The sequence below is a fragment of the Mytilus californianus genome, unplaced genomic scaffold, assembly GCF_021869535.1.
Source record: "Mytilus californianus isolate M0D057914Y unplaced genomic scaffold, xbMytCali1.0.p SCAF_13, whole genome shotgun sequence".
NCBI lineage: Eukaryota > Metazoa > Mollusca > Bivalvia > Mytilida > Mytilidae > Mytilus > Mytilus californianus.
Window position 1 is genome coordinate 44,070,588 of NW_026262615.1, and position 13,839 is coordinate 44,084,426.

Here is a 13,839-nt window from a genome sequence, read left to right on the forward strand (position 1 = left end):
GTTAACATCCTTTGTTTTGCTTACACATTGTTGTCAATATAATGGAATTTTATGCGACTGTCATATAAGTGAGAAGTTTAGCTAGCTATAAAACCAGGTTTAATCCACCATTGTCTACATAAGGAAATGCCTGTACCGATTCAGGAATATGACAGTTGTTTTCCATTCGTTTGATGTGTTTGAGCTTTTGATTTTGCCATTTGATAAGGGACTTTCCGTTTTGAATTTTCGTAGGAGTTCGGTATTTTGGTATTTTACTTTTTACATGTGCATATTACTAACTGATCGATAATGAGGTCGCCTTTAGTTACATGGCCGTAAGGATAATATTTGAACTTTGATGTGGTCGATGCCACTACTTGTGAAGGTATCCTCCCCTAGGGTTTCACCAGCTCAGAAGTCAGCACTTTTTTATTGATATGAGTTAGTGTTGATATGGTCATAATTATAAGTTAACTGTTTACAACATTTGAATGCTAAGTCTTTACTACCATAGGAATATATTACCTTAACTTTTGGCAAAACCTTTCGGAACTTTTATACTCCTCAATTTCCTACTTTATTTGATCTTTTTTTTAACTTTTTTTATTGGAGCGTCACTGATGCATCTATTGTCAACGAAACCCGCATATGGCGTACACAATTGTAATCCTAGTATCCATGATTAATTTATGTCGATGTTCCAAAGTCTCATATTGTAGGTGCATTATATTGTATATTCACGTCTGATGTAATTGACGTATCATTAAACATTAAAGTTATACTGTTTTGTTTATATAACAAATTATAGGTTGTTCTATGTTATCAAAAAAGGGGGTTTAACGGAGTTTGAACACTAGATAGGTTGATAACATCAATATCTCTGTTAATGTATTCTGTTTTCAAATAACGCATAATATGGTCTTCATGTTTAAAGATACGCGGAACAGCCTAGTGTGACAAAAACACTGTTTTGATACGCGTACACTCATATTGTGTCGATTTCTCCGGCGCAGAGATCATATCCGTTCCGTTCCATACTATGTAACACTACACTCAGTCATATTAAGTGTAGTATTGCGGAGCATGTAAGGAACGGATATGAACTCTGCGCCAGAGATTGACGTATTGATTGAGATGTGTAAACGCCATACGATTTGAGTATAGGGTATATTGATAAATTATCACTGCTGAGATACTCGAAAGTTGAAATCATCACATTCGTCATAAATTCTAATTTGAAGTTATCCGTCTGTGTCAATATCGGGGAAAAGATTAAGATATGGAGCAGTAGTATCCTTAATCTAAAGTTTACTGGGTTATTTGTGATCCAATCATACACTGAAAGGTTGGTTATTGGGTGACAGGTCATCATCGATATATCTTGAAATGAAATTAAAGAAAACTTGAAAAACGGTTTTTCTTTTTGTCTTTTAGAGGGTTTCCGATCGATTCTGCTTCATATGAGTATACACACAAATCATCCAGTAGAGGTGCACAAGTAGTACCTATTGGAACAAATACTGTCGTTTGCAATATCATTCCATCAAATTCAACATATATATATATATATATATATATATATATATATATATATATATATATATATATATATATATATATATATATATATATATATATATATAAGTGCCTATAAATAGCAGCACATGACATACAAATCTATGGGAGTGTGGATTAATCAGTACAGAGATTAATTCAATTACACAAATAAAATTATAGATTGCCTAACAATGTAATTTTAACACACTATTTAGTATGTAAATATAAGAATGTTTAAAATATTTACAAAATGATGAAAATAAACGCAATATTTCGCTAGACTAACTAGCTTTATCAAGCGTGCATCTATCCAGGTGAAATCGGATGTAGATGATAAGAAACTTTTGCAGCTCAATGTATATGTTGAACCTGAATTTAGCTGCCTTGAAAATAATACATAATTTGGATGAAGTTCAAGATTTTTACAAAATTTGTAGTTGAAGTTAGCAACGTCCATTGGCCAATATTACAGGATAAAAAGGACGATGCTGTGTACTAAATTATTCTTTATCTTTCCTGTATCTTTTCTCATCTTTTTCGTTAAGACCATCAGGTTCTAAAGTGTGGAGTTGGTGGATCCAAAAATTTTCTCTTCTCCTTCTCTCCGTGGTGTCCCACTCGGTGTTGACTTCTATGATTTGGAAAGTAACATTATCAAAAGAATGTTTCGTTGAACGAAGATGTCTTGTGAGAGGACAGTTTTTGTTGGTTTTGTACCATGAACGATGGTTATTGAGCCGAATATTAAATTTGTCCATTGTTTCTCCCACATACTGAATGCCACAAGTGTCATATGTTAATATATAAATTGAGTTCTCCGTTTTACAGTTGGAATTTGAGTAGATGGTATAATTTTGTTTAGTAACGGAGCTGATGAAAGAACTGCTTGTATTGGCAGCTTTACAACACAAGCAGTTCCTTCGACCACATTGTTTGTAGCAACCGGGAGATGGAGTAGGCTGCTTTGCTAATACAGATGTCATTGATGATATTGATTTCAAATGGACAGATTCACAAGAACATCTTAATGAATTTCTAGGACACTGTAACTCCTTCCACCATTCAATAAAATTTACATATGAATCATCTATGGAGAAAATAAACTTCCTCGACACTACGAGTTACATCAAGAACGGAACCATTATAACGGACCTTCATACCAAACAAACGGACAAACATCAATTCCTTTCTCCCAAAAGTTGCCATCCTAAACACTGCTCCCGTGGCATTCCATTCAGCCAGGCATTGCGAATCAAGAGAATATGCTCTACTGAAAATACGCAAAACGCTAGACTTGGACAACTACGTAAACATCTAGTTGTTCGAGGATACAATAACAACATCATTGATAGCGCTTTCGAAAGAGCAAACAAAACTAGTCGCCAAGAACTTCTAGAGTACAAAGATAAGAATAAAGCAGCTAACAGAACACCCCTTGTACTCACTTACCATCCTGATTTTAAAAATGTGTCTTCCATTGTTCAGAAGCATTGGAAAATTATAGAAAATGATTCAAATCTGAAAAAAATATTTTCCTCACCACCAGTCATGGCCTTCAGAAGACCTAAAAACATCCGTGACAAATTAGTGACATCTGTATTAGCAAAGCAGCCTACTCCATCTCCCGGTTGCTACAAACAATGTGGTCGAAGGAACTGCTTGTGTTGTAAAGCTGCCAATACAAGCAGTTCTTTCATCAGCTCCGTTACTAAACAAAATTATACCATCTACTCAAATTCCAACTGTAAAACGGAGAACTCAATTTATATATTAACATGTGACACTTGTGGCATTCAGTATGTGGGAGAAACAATGGACAAATTTAATATTCGGCTCAATAACCATCGTTCATGGTACAAAACCAACAAAAACTGTCCTCTCACAAGACATCTTCGTTCAACGAAACATTCTTTTGATAATGTTACTTTCCAAATCATAGAAGTCAACACCGAGTGGGACACCACGGCGAGAAGGAGAAGAGAAAATTTTTGGATCCACCAACTCCACACTTTAGAACCTGATGGTCTTAACGAAAAAGATGAGAAAAGATACAGGAAAGATAAAGAATAATTTAGTACACAGCATCGTCCTTTTTATCCTGTAATATTGGCCAATGGACGTTGCTAACTTCAACTACAAATTTTGTAAAAATCTTGAACTTCATCCAAATTATGTATTATTTTCAAGGCAGCTAAATTCAGGTTCAACATATACATTGAGCTGCAAAAGTTTCTTATCATCTACATCCGATTTCACCTGGATAGATGCACGCTTGATAAAGCTAGTTAGTCTAGCGAAATATTGCGTTTATTTTCATCATTTTGTAAATATTTTAAACATTCTTATATTTACATACTAAATAGTGTGTTAAAATTACATTGTTAGGCAATCTATATATATATATATATATATATTGTTGATCAAGAGTTAAGTATTTGTATGATATCATATTCGGTGTATTTGTTATTAGAATAAGTGTCTTTTTTTCTCAAAGTAAGATATTTTACAACCTAGAACAAGGAGTTTGTATCTTTGATTCCCACTTTTATACAAAACGCTCTGATTAAAGAGACGATGTAGTCAATTTCTCAACTGCTGGTGGACTCATAGGCCCCGCTTTGGTACTGGCATGAAAATACGGATTTTGTGCTATCTATATTTACTGTTACAAAATTTGGAAATTGGTTTGAATTAAGGAATATATCTCCCTCATGCAAAGCTCTGATTTGGCTATACTATTTTGTCCTTTTTTCGTTTATAGCTCTTCATCTTTTTAATAAGCTTTGGATTTTCAAATATTTGGCATCAAGCATCACTGAAGAGACATTGATTGTCGAAATGCTTATCTGGTGCAGAAAAATTGGTACCGTTAATGTTATTGGATTATGTGGAATAGTAGTATAAAAACTCATCAAAGATACCAGGCTTAGAATTTTTTCTGCTGTTTTATTTCTGTTATTTATTTACTATCAATCTATAACAGTCTTTTAAAAAGCGAACATCCTTAAGTTATTTAAGGAATTACTGTAATATTTTTTCTGTCTATGAAAAAAAAAAACATCGTAGCGGGTTATTAAAAAATGTGCAGCTTATTTTTGAGGTTATTTCGAATGGACAAAATCAATATTACAGTCAGTCCTTATAATTTAATTCTAAATTCCATTTGTAAGGAGTAAATCATAAAAAAACGGTCACATGACAAAATTATGTCTATGAGCAGATTAACGAAAAACTTTTAGCCAATCAGAAGACGTGTCACATCCAAAATTAAATTATTTATCAATGGTATTTTTATTTGTTAAACGGGAGGTAATCAAATCTGAATCATGTTTCATGGCCAATAAGAAATGCATTAAACATCCGATACATACATTAAAGATGTAGTTAAGTTAGGTTTAGGGATTTTTGTCAGATGTTCGGACTCCTTGGGTTTTTCCTACGATACAGGGTAAAAATATTTTGCCCCATAACACCCATTTTACTTTTCATAAAAGACTTCAATAGCTGATATAAGGTCATTTACCAAACTTTACGCAGATTCTAGATTTCTTTTCTTTAATCATACGATTTGAGACCCAAATAATGCCAAGGCAAATATAAGGTAAAAGTCCGAGTCAGCCTTTTTCCCGAAATTTAAAAAAAAAAACCATTAATATCTCGAAAAGGAGTTTCATTACTTTTCAAAATTTTTAGCTTATTTTGTTCCTTGACTAGTGCTCTTCTTACTTTTAGATTCAATCTTAAATTCCAGATTTTTTTTTTATTTCACCCGACTACATTCTTAACTTAACCGTTAAGTATAAATTATATGATAATGTCTGACATCCGAGCGTCTCTAGTATACCTGGTATTACCTTTCAAATTGGGAAATCCGATTACAGTTGAATGAAAAGAAAGTGCTTCGTAACAAAAACCGTCTTGTCGTTTCAAATAAACTCATCATAGATACCAGGATTAAATTTTGTATTTACGCCAGACGCGCGTTTCGTCTAAAAAAGACTCATCAGTGACGCTCGAATCCAAAAACTTAAAAAGGCCAAATAAAGTACGCAGTTGAAGAGCATTGAGGACCAAAATTCCTAAAAGTTTTTCCAAAAATTGTCAAAGGGTAATCAATAAACAACTATTTGCATTCCCATACTGAATGAACAACAGAATCATATCTTGTTGATTGCCCAAATATTTTGTCTTGAATAGCATCATTTGTTATAATTATAAAAAAATAATGATTTGAAAAAAAACCGGTCTGTTAAAATGAGATAACATACTAGTAATAAAAAAGTTACCATTCGAGGTCAACTCATTATGGGAAAACATTCCGTTCTAGAAAAATAGTTTTTAATAAAAACAGATACACCAAATTTATCCAAACGGAACGATGTTTTTTAAATATGTGCTTGAGATTGATTTGTTATTAAAAGTAGTGTCTTAATCTGAACTTCCAATAAATTCAACAATGAAAAAAAAACGAAAAAAAAGAGAAAGTTGCAAGCGGATAAACAATATCTTAAATATACGTTTTAGTCCATTAGGGTTTTTCTACTCGCAGTGATGTTCCGATTAGGCATAACTTTCTGCGATTATATTCGTATTCAATATTTTTTACTTTGTAATTAGAGTGGTCTTCCCTTTGTTTTGATTCGAGTGCAAGTGATGAGTTTTTGGTACACGAAACGTACGTCATGTGTACTAGATTATAACCCTGATATCTGTGATTGTTCTTGGTCGATTATTTTGTGGGCTTAGTATTAACCGGTTGATTTTAAATATATTTTCAGGAGGTGCATCATCGTCTATGGTTTTTAAAAACATGTATTACAACCACAATTATCATTATTTCACATTTTACACAATTGTGTATACAACTTGATGGTATAAAGGTAACATGTTCACCTCTTTGTGGAGGAGTTCAGTGGTTCTGTCAGTGAAATAGCCAAATCAAATACTTAAAATGGTATTTGTTGCTTCTCCATTTGTCATACATCACGAAGAATTTATTAGTAAGGGCAAGGACTGAAAGCTTTTGGTTGAGAACAGTGTATTTTGTTGAACAGCATATCTCTCTATTGACTGTAACCCTATGGGCCAGCACTTAAAAAATCCGCCTCAACATGTCGGTATAGCACAAAGTACAGATATTGATTTTAAAAGACATATTCTCCCAGATATGCATTTAAAATATACTACTCAGCGTTTAGCACGAATTACCAAAAACATGATTTAATGTATAGGATATAAGATTAAGTTATCAACAACTTTTGATATCTAACTATGCAAAATATACTGAGGTAAAAATACTGTCAACCGAAGGCCTCGCGACACACTTTTTCGCGTGCGGAGATCAGCCTGACATGTTTATTCAATAGCTACGCTAAAGTCCAAAGAGAATAAACAGGAATAAATCGATTCATGCAAGTAGGTGGGCAGTGAATATGTTTTGACAAATTTGACACGCCTGCGAATTAGGTAGAGTTTTTAAATGTGTCATGGAATGTATCGTACACATGCTCCAGGATAGATGTTGATCATATTTCTTTAGTATAGAAACGGCTTGCAATCTCATACACGTGTTTCGGATTTTACTTTCCCATTCTTTTCGGACGTAACTGCGTATATTTACATGATAGACAGTCAAGTAGAAACTACCCCCCCCCCCCCAGTTTCAATCCCATTGCCGACATCAAAAGACATCTTTATACAACCTGATAAAAAATTCTAATTTTTACCAAGTTTTGTTTTTTCTATATTTGAATTAAGTGACTTAAGTACTTAACATACAGTAAAAATCATCAAGAACAATGGTTATATCATAAAATAAACTTCCAATTAAAACACAACACTAAACTATGTATAAAAATATATTAATTTGTCGTTGGATATACTATAGGATGGGTGTATTGTAATGTGATTGATCTAACGACAATATATATGAACTTGTTACTTGAAGACTTGAAAACAAAAGTAAAATTTACATATGTGGAAGTTCAAACAACTATATGAAGACTGGAGAAGACTTTATTCAGGTATGTATTTTATGCAAAATAAGATATCTTAGTGCTATATTAAAGATAACATATAAACGAATAATACAATAATATGATTGGATACATGAGTGAATGGAAACAATGGTATAAAACGGGTGCCACATGTGGAGAAGATCTGCTAACCCTTTCTCGGAGCATCTGAGATCACCCCCTGTTTATGTTAGGGTTTGTGTTGCGCAACCTTTAGTTTTCTTTGTTGTGTTTGGTGTACTGTTTGTCTTTTCGTCGTTTTCGTTTTATGCGGTGGCATTGTCAGTTTGTTTTCGCCTGAGTATGAATATTAGACCTGTTGGTGACCTTCTGCTGTTGTCTGTTCTATGGTCGGGTTGTTGTCTCTTTGACACATTCCCCATTTCCATTCTCAGTTTTATTCTTTGGTATCTTTTGCCTCTCTTTTACATCATCTGCACTAAACATTCATAATATGGGATGTTAGATGTTAGATGTGAGGTAAAAATAGATTCAATTAACTATTTTAACATCATCGTATCAAACCTACCACCGGATTTCTACTTGAAATGAGGAACATGAAGGCTGCCACTAGGAGAATTCATGTGTTCAATTAAGTTTTTGTTGAGTTGCTCACTGTTTGGTTTCTGTTTATTTTTTTTGGTTTCTGTTTGTTTTGTTTTTGTCCATCATCATGGAGGTTACCAAAGGTCTAAGTACTTTATCTACAGTGTGCACTAGTCTATCTACACTCACCGGGTGGTAGGAGGACTGCCATTTTTTTCTTGCTGAAGGTTAGTGGTTCTTTCCGTGTCCTCCTGCTTCTTCCACCAATAAAAAACAGACCTCCACGATATATACAGAAGTGCTGAAATTTGTCAGGCAATCAATATATGGTATTGTTTGCCTTTCTTCGACATTATTGTTTAATTGTTCCCTTGTTATCTTTTTCCCTTTCCCTTAGCAACTTTTCAGAATAGAAAGAGAATGTAATGAGGTCACGGAAAATAGCGATAAACACTGTATATAGTTACTAGAATAGCGTATATGCACGTCGTATTTCTTGTGCATGTACATTTTCCTTTTCTGTTGTTATTTTGATGTGGGTGATGTTTCAATGAAGGTATTATGGATGAACAACTGCATTAAATCATTATTTGTTTTCATTTCGTGAAATATTGGCATAATACGACGAAAGTAGGACGTCATAGCATTTTACATATTTACTAAATAAATTCATTAATATTTTATTTTATGTTATGTATTTTCTTTTATTAAGAGCAAATTAGAAGTGGTTTTCAAAAAACGTCATTGTCTTTGGTCAAAAATGGGTCTTAATGCCCTTTCTCATTTGTCATACACATTCACGTGAATACCCAAGGATAACCTTCTTTTATGTTAAAATGATAAAGTGATCTGTTTAACTTTTAAAATGCTTTCTGACTCATACCATATGCTATTAAAAAGATGTTTAGGCAATAACATATCATCCAGCCAGAATTTGTTTTGCATATCAACTAAAAAGCCTTTTTGAGATTTAAATTGTTTTTCTTCGGTTGATGTAATCATGAAAGGAGAAAATTTCTGAATCTCTTGCATTTGATTCTTTATAACATTTCGATAAAAATTTGGTAGCAATAAGTCAGTGTTCAGTATTTATAGACTTATATTTCCAGTAGAAATCTTATTAACGTACTTTGTGTTTGCTTGTTTGCTTGTTTGTGTTTAGAAAGTATGGCAACGCCCCTTTTAGGTTACTGTCATGCGTACGTAATTATAAGCCTTGAATTCTTGATGAGTGTTTGCAACCAATAGATCAATGTCACTGATGGTGGACGTGGTATCATGCTTATTAGCTACCTGAATGTATACTTTTGGGTTGAAGATAAATGTATCTATATAAGTTTAATCTAAAGAATTGTATATTTTCCTGTTTCAAAATATAAAAATTAACTTTTCTCATAATGCTATTAATTTCTGAAAGCAAAAAGAAAGATTTTTGCCTTCAATATTTGTTTGGCATAAGATATTGCTCATTGATATTTTATCCTCCCCTTTTCTATTAATAAATTGTGTTCGCTTTTTCCTAATTGCGTTAGAAGTTTCTAAAATCAAAATTTATAGCAAAAACATAATTTTCTTCTGAAATATTTGACTTTCACATGTTTGTAAATATTTAATGTGCTAATGTCCTCTATATTTTTTTTTATACTAAGCGGGTACCAAACACTTTGACTAAAATACATTTGTCTCGTTTAATTTTAAAAATATTTTGACAAAGCATTCATTTGGACATATTGACAAAGATAATAAAAAATTAAGAAATTTTAATCACACAATTTACACTTTATATTAGGAATAATTTTATTGGATATATAGCAGTTTAACAAACACTAAATTTGATCATTGAGAAGCTTAATTTCTCTTTACTTATAGTGTGTGATTAAAACGTTCAGCTGAATTTTAAAGAATTTACGCCCTAAAGAGTTCTGTACCTCTTTAATTTTTCATACAAGTGGTTCAATTTTAATTCTTTTTGTTATCGTATTGTGTATCTTTTTTAATGAAAACTTTTGGAATGTTTTTAAATCCTGACAAGGAATAAATGTTTTGGCTGTCGACATCATGTTCGGTTGTTAATTTCAGGCAAGAATGTTATGACGGTCTACATTTTATGGCTGCAGAAATTTGTTATAGAAGCTTATGAATGCCTAATGCCAACTGTATGCTTTTGTTGAAATGGTGATTGTATCTATGCATTGAACATTCTACCTTAGATCGTGATTTTGACAATTTATATTAGATATTGAATAAAACCACTTATTATTATCGACCCCACTGCTTTCTATGTTAAATTCTCCAATACCAATCATTCATAGGTCTTAAGTTCAAATAAAGTGACAGTCATTCCATGTGAAAGCAATCCATTCTGGTTATTCTTGCAGGAAAAATCAAGACACCTTTAATTAAATAAAAGAGCGCACGGGTAAGTTTAAACTACAAAAACAGGTATTTCAGATCTGAAAAACAGGCAAAATATGTTCTCCTGTATCAATTTAAACAATATTTGTTAATTATCAAATTCAATTATTCTACAATGATCCCCAGTCCTTCAACTTTCAGTTGATACCAAATCACCCACATGGTTTACATATATTGAAAATGACAGCTATGCGTAGGAACTAATTTGTTTGATATATGTACTACTTTCTTGTATGTTCTTTATTACCGGGTCCAAATATTGATTCCATACCATTTTTTCAGCTTTATTTGTTATTAACGTGGTTTTGATTGAAAAATTTATTTAAATGCATGGATTGATTGATATCTTAAATGTTTTCCACCAAGTGTATAGAAATGAAGCTAACTCACAATTCGATGTATTATGTCCACTCAATCTTACCAATTTTCCACAAACCAACCTAGATCCCAGGGTATTCGGACTGTTATCTTTCCAACAAGCACGATTAAATCAGTCTAGTATCAAACATGGTTAATAATCATATCAGATGTCCCTTCGGTATCTTTCGCCTCTCTTTATCAGATAACATTTACTCGTCTGAACTTTGTATGTGTTTATTGCCATTTGATGTAAAACAGCCACCCATCCATATGATACGCGTTATTTAGCTCGTGACATAAATGGTTCGTAAATCACGTATTGGCTGCTGTTTTAATTATGAACTATAAAAACCGTGCTAAGATACTCTTTCAAGTTAATGGAAAGATCGTTTTTGGGAAAAGGCAGTCATCTTTTGTGTTTCAAAGTTTTGTTCCCAATCCTTTTATGCCGCATTTGCTTGTAAAGATGCACAATATACTGTCAAATATTTGTGGTAAAAAATAAAAAAATGACCAGAGGGAGGTAAAAATATTCTTGACACAACCGAAATGAAAAAAAAACCAAAACAGACGGCATCAGAATATGCAAAAAGAATTCAGTTAGAGGTTAGTTATGGCATACTGCATACTGCAAATTAAAAATAAGTTCAAGGTTTCATTCTAAACTGGCATTTATTACTAAAGACGCTTTGATATCGCCTGACTCTCTTCTATTTTTACATCGTTTATAAAGGTCGAATACATTTCACGATTAAACTTTTATGGGATTTTTGCTAGATCCAAAATGCATAGCATATCGGCACAGAAACAAAAATACATGCATAAAGGAAACAGTAGTATACCGCTGTTCAAAATTCACAATTTGATTAAGCAAAAACAAATCCGGGTAACAAACTAAAACCCAGGGAAACAACGGAACAACAGTAACACTGAACTGCAACAAAAGCAAACACCAACATAAATAGAAACGGATTGTCATACAAGAGAAGTATTTAAAAGCCGTAAAATCGTTTTAATCTGCCAAAATGTTACTGTAATATATAGAGACCTAGTAAGATATCCGACAGTAATTCTCTTGTTGTTCCAATGGAAATTATCTTTAACAGATAATTCCTAGAATTGGTTAGTATATACTAAAATTAGATTTGAACGCGCGTCTACCGTACGAGATTATAATCATCTAATCCCTGATGGTTAAGGATGTTCGCTACTCTGTTTCAAAATAACAAGATTTTTAAAAGACTGTTATAAATTGATAATTTATAAATAAAAGAACTAAAAAAGCAGAACAAAATGAAGGATCTGTGTGCTTGTTTTCGAGATATAAGCCATCGAAAATTTGGCGGGAAATTATTCTCTCTAGATTTTTTCTACATTTAACATTGGCACCTGTTTTCTTTCTAAAACTATGAAAAAATAATAAGGATTTTTTTCATATTTTCAAATATGGCTTTTTAAACTATATGTATTAAAATTATGAGAAGAAAAGTGGGGGTTAGCAGGCAAATTTTTTTAATGGCACTACATGGATAAAACCAGAGGATTCCGAACATCTGGCATAAATTCAAAAACAAGAGGAGCGACCATCCTTAATAAAGTTAATTTTGTGGATATGTCTATAATACACATTAGTATTCCACTTTTATTCCGGAATTCACACTAACAGTGTTTCTGAAGGGTAAGTTGTGCATTTAGCACAAAAATGTATTTAATCTGCTTCACGTTGAATTGGAAAGATTATGCTTTTCCCCAACATCGAAACTTTTCTAATTATAGTACAAGTATACAAGCTATAAACACTCCTTTACAAGTAATCTTTTATGGAACGCCTGCGATAGTAGTTCTACCCGCTTGCGATAGTAGAATGACATTATGTTTCCAGGTTTGTTGGTCCGTCTGTTCGTCTGTTCGTCAGTTCATCTCGTCGTCTGTTCGTTCGTTCGTCTGTCCGTGAAACATCAGTTTGAATTTTTTGGTTAGTTAAGCATGACGTTGTAATCACAGAAACCTGATACGAAGTTCATTATGATGTGAACTTTTATAATTGATGCCAAAAAAAAAAACGGTTTCCCCCCTATTTCATGGTTCACTGAACATATGAAATAAGTACATTATCATGTTAACATTTTTTCGCAAAGTGGATTTACTATAACGTTGTAGTCACATCATTTTGAAACTTTCTACATATGTTCATTATGATTTGATCTACCCTATATATATGTATATATACGAAATTAAGGGATTGACCACATTTTCACACACAGTTCACTGAACAAAGAACTAGTAAGAGTGCAAATGGGGTATAGTGTCATATGGACACACATTCTTATATTCAACTAATTTTTAAACCTTAAATGTGGAGATTTTATTTTCCCTGTGTAGAAAAAAAAGTTTTTAGTTTCTGCTCAAAAGAACCTTATGTATTCCCATACTTACTTAATAACAATATATTGTGTTGTTCAATTTTCTGTTGTCATTCCAGAAAAGAAAATGATTGTGCCCTAACAATATGCTTTTTCACAAACGGAAGAGAAAAGATACATTTGTAATAAGAATGCATAAGAAAAATTGCCCATTTATCGATTGTTATCTTCAAAGTTAAGCATTCAAAAATTTAAGATTTAAATGGAAAGAAATTCGTTCCAAGAAAAAATGAGTAAAAAACAATATATACTAAATTTTACAAAAAAACAGGAAGATTTTGAACATGTGCTGGAGATTAACTTGTAATTACGACAAACTTAGGAGTGGTCATATTGCTCTGCACTTCCAAAACATTTAGAAAAGGAAATAAAATAATTTTATCTATCAATCATCAGTTAAGCAATAATCAAAAGCATTTTATTAACAAAGAGCAGGAAAAAGGAAACATTTCTAGCGGAAAAACAATATCTTTATATAGAATACAAGAAATAGGTTTAGGTCGATGAGTTTTTTTTACTTAAGGAAAAAAGGCCGTAGTCAA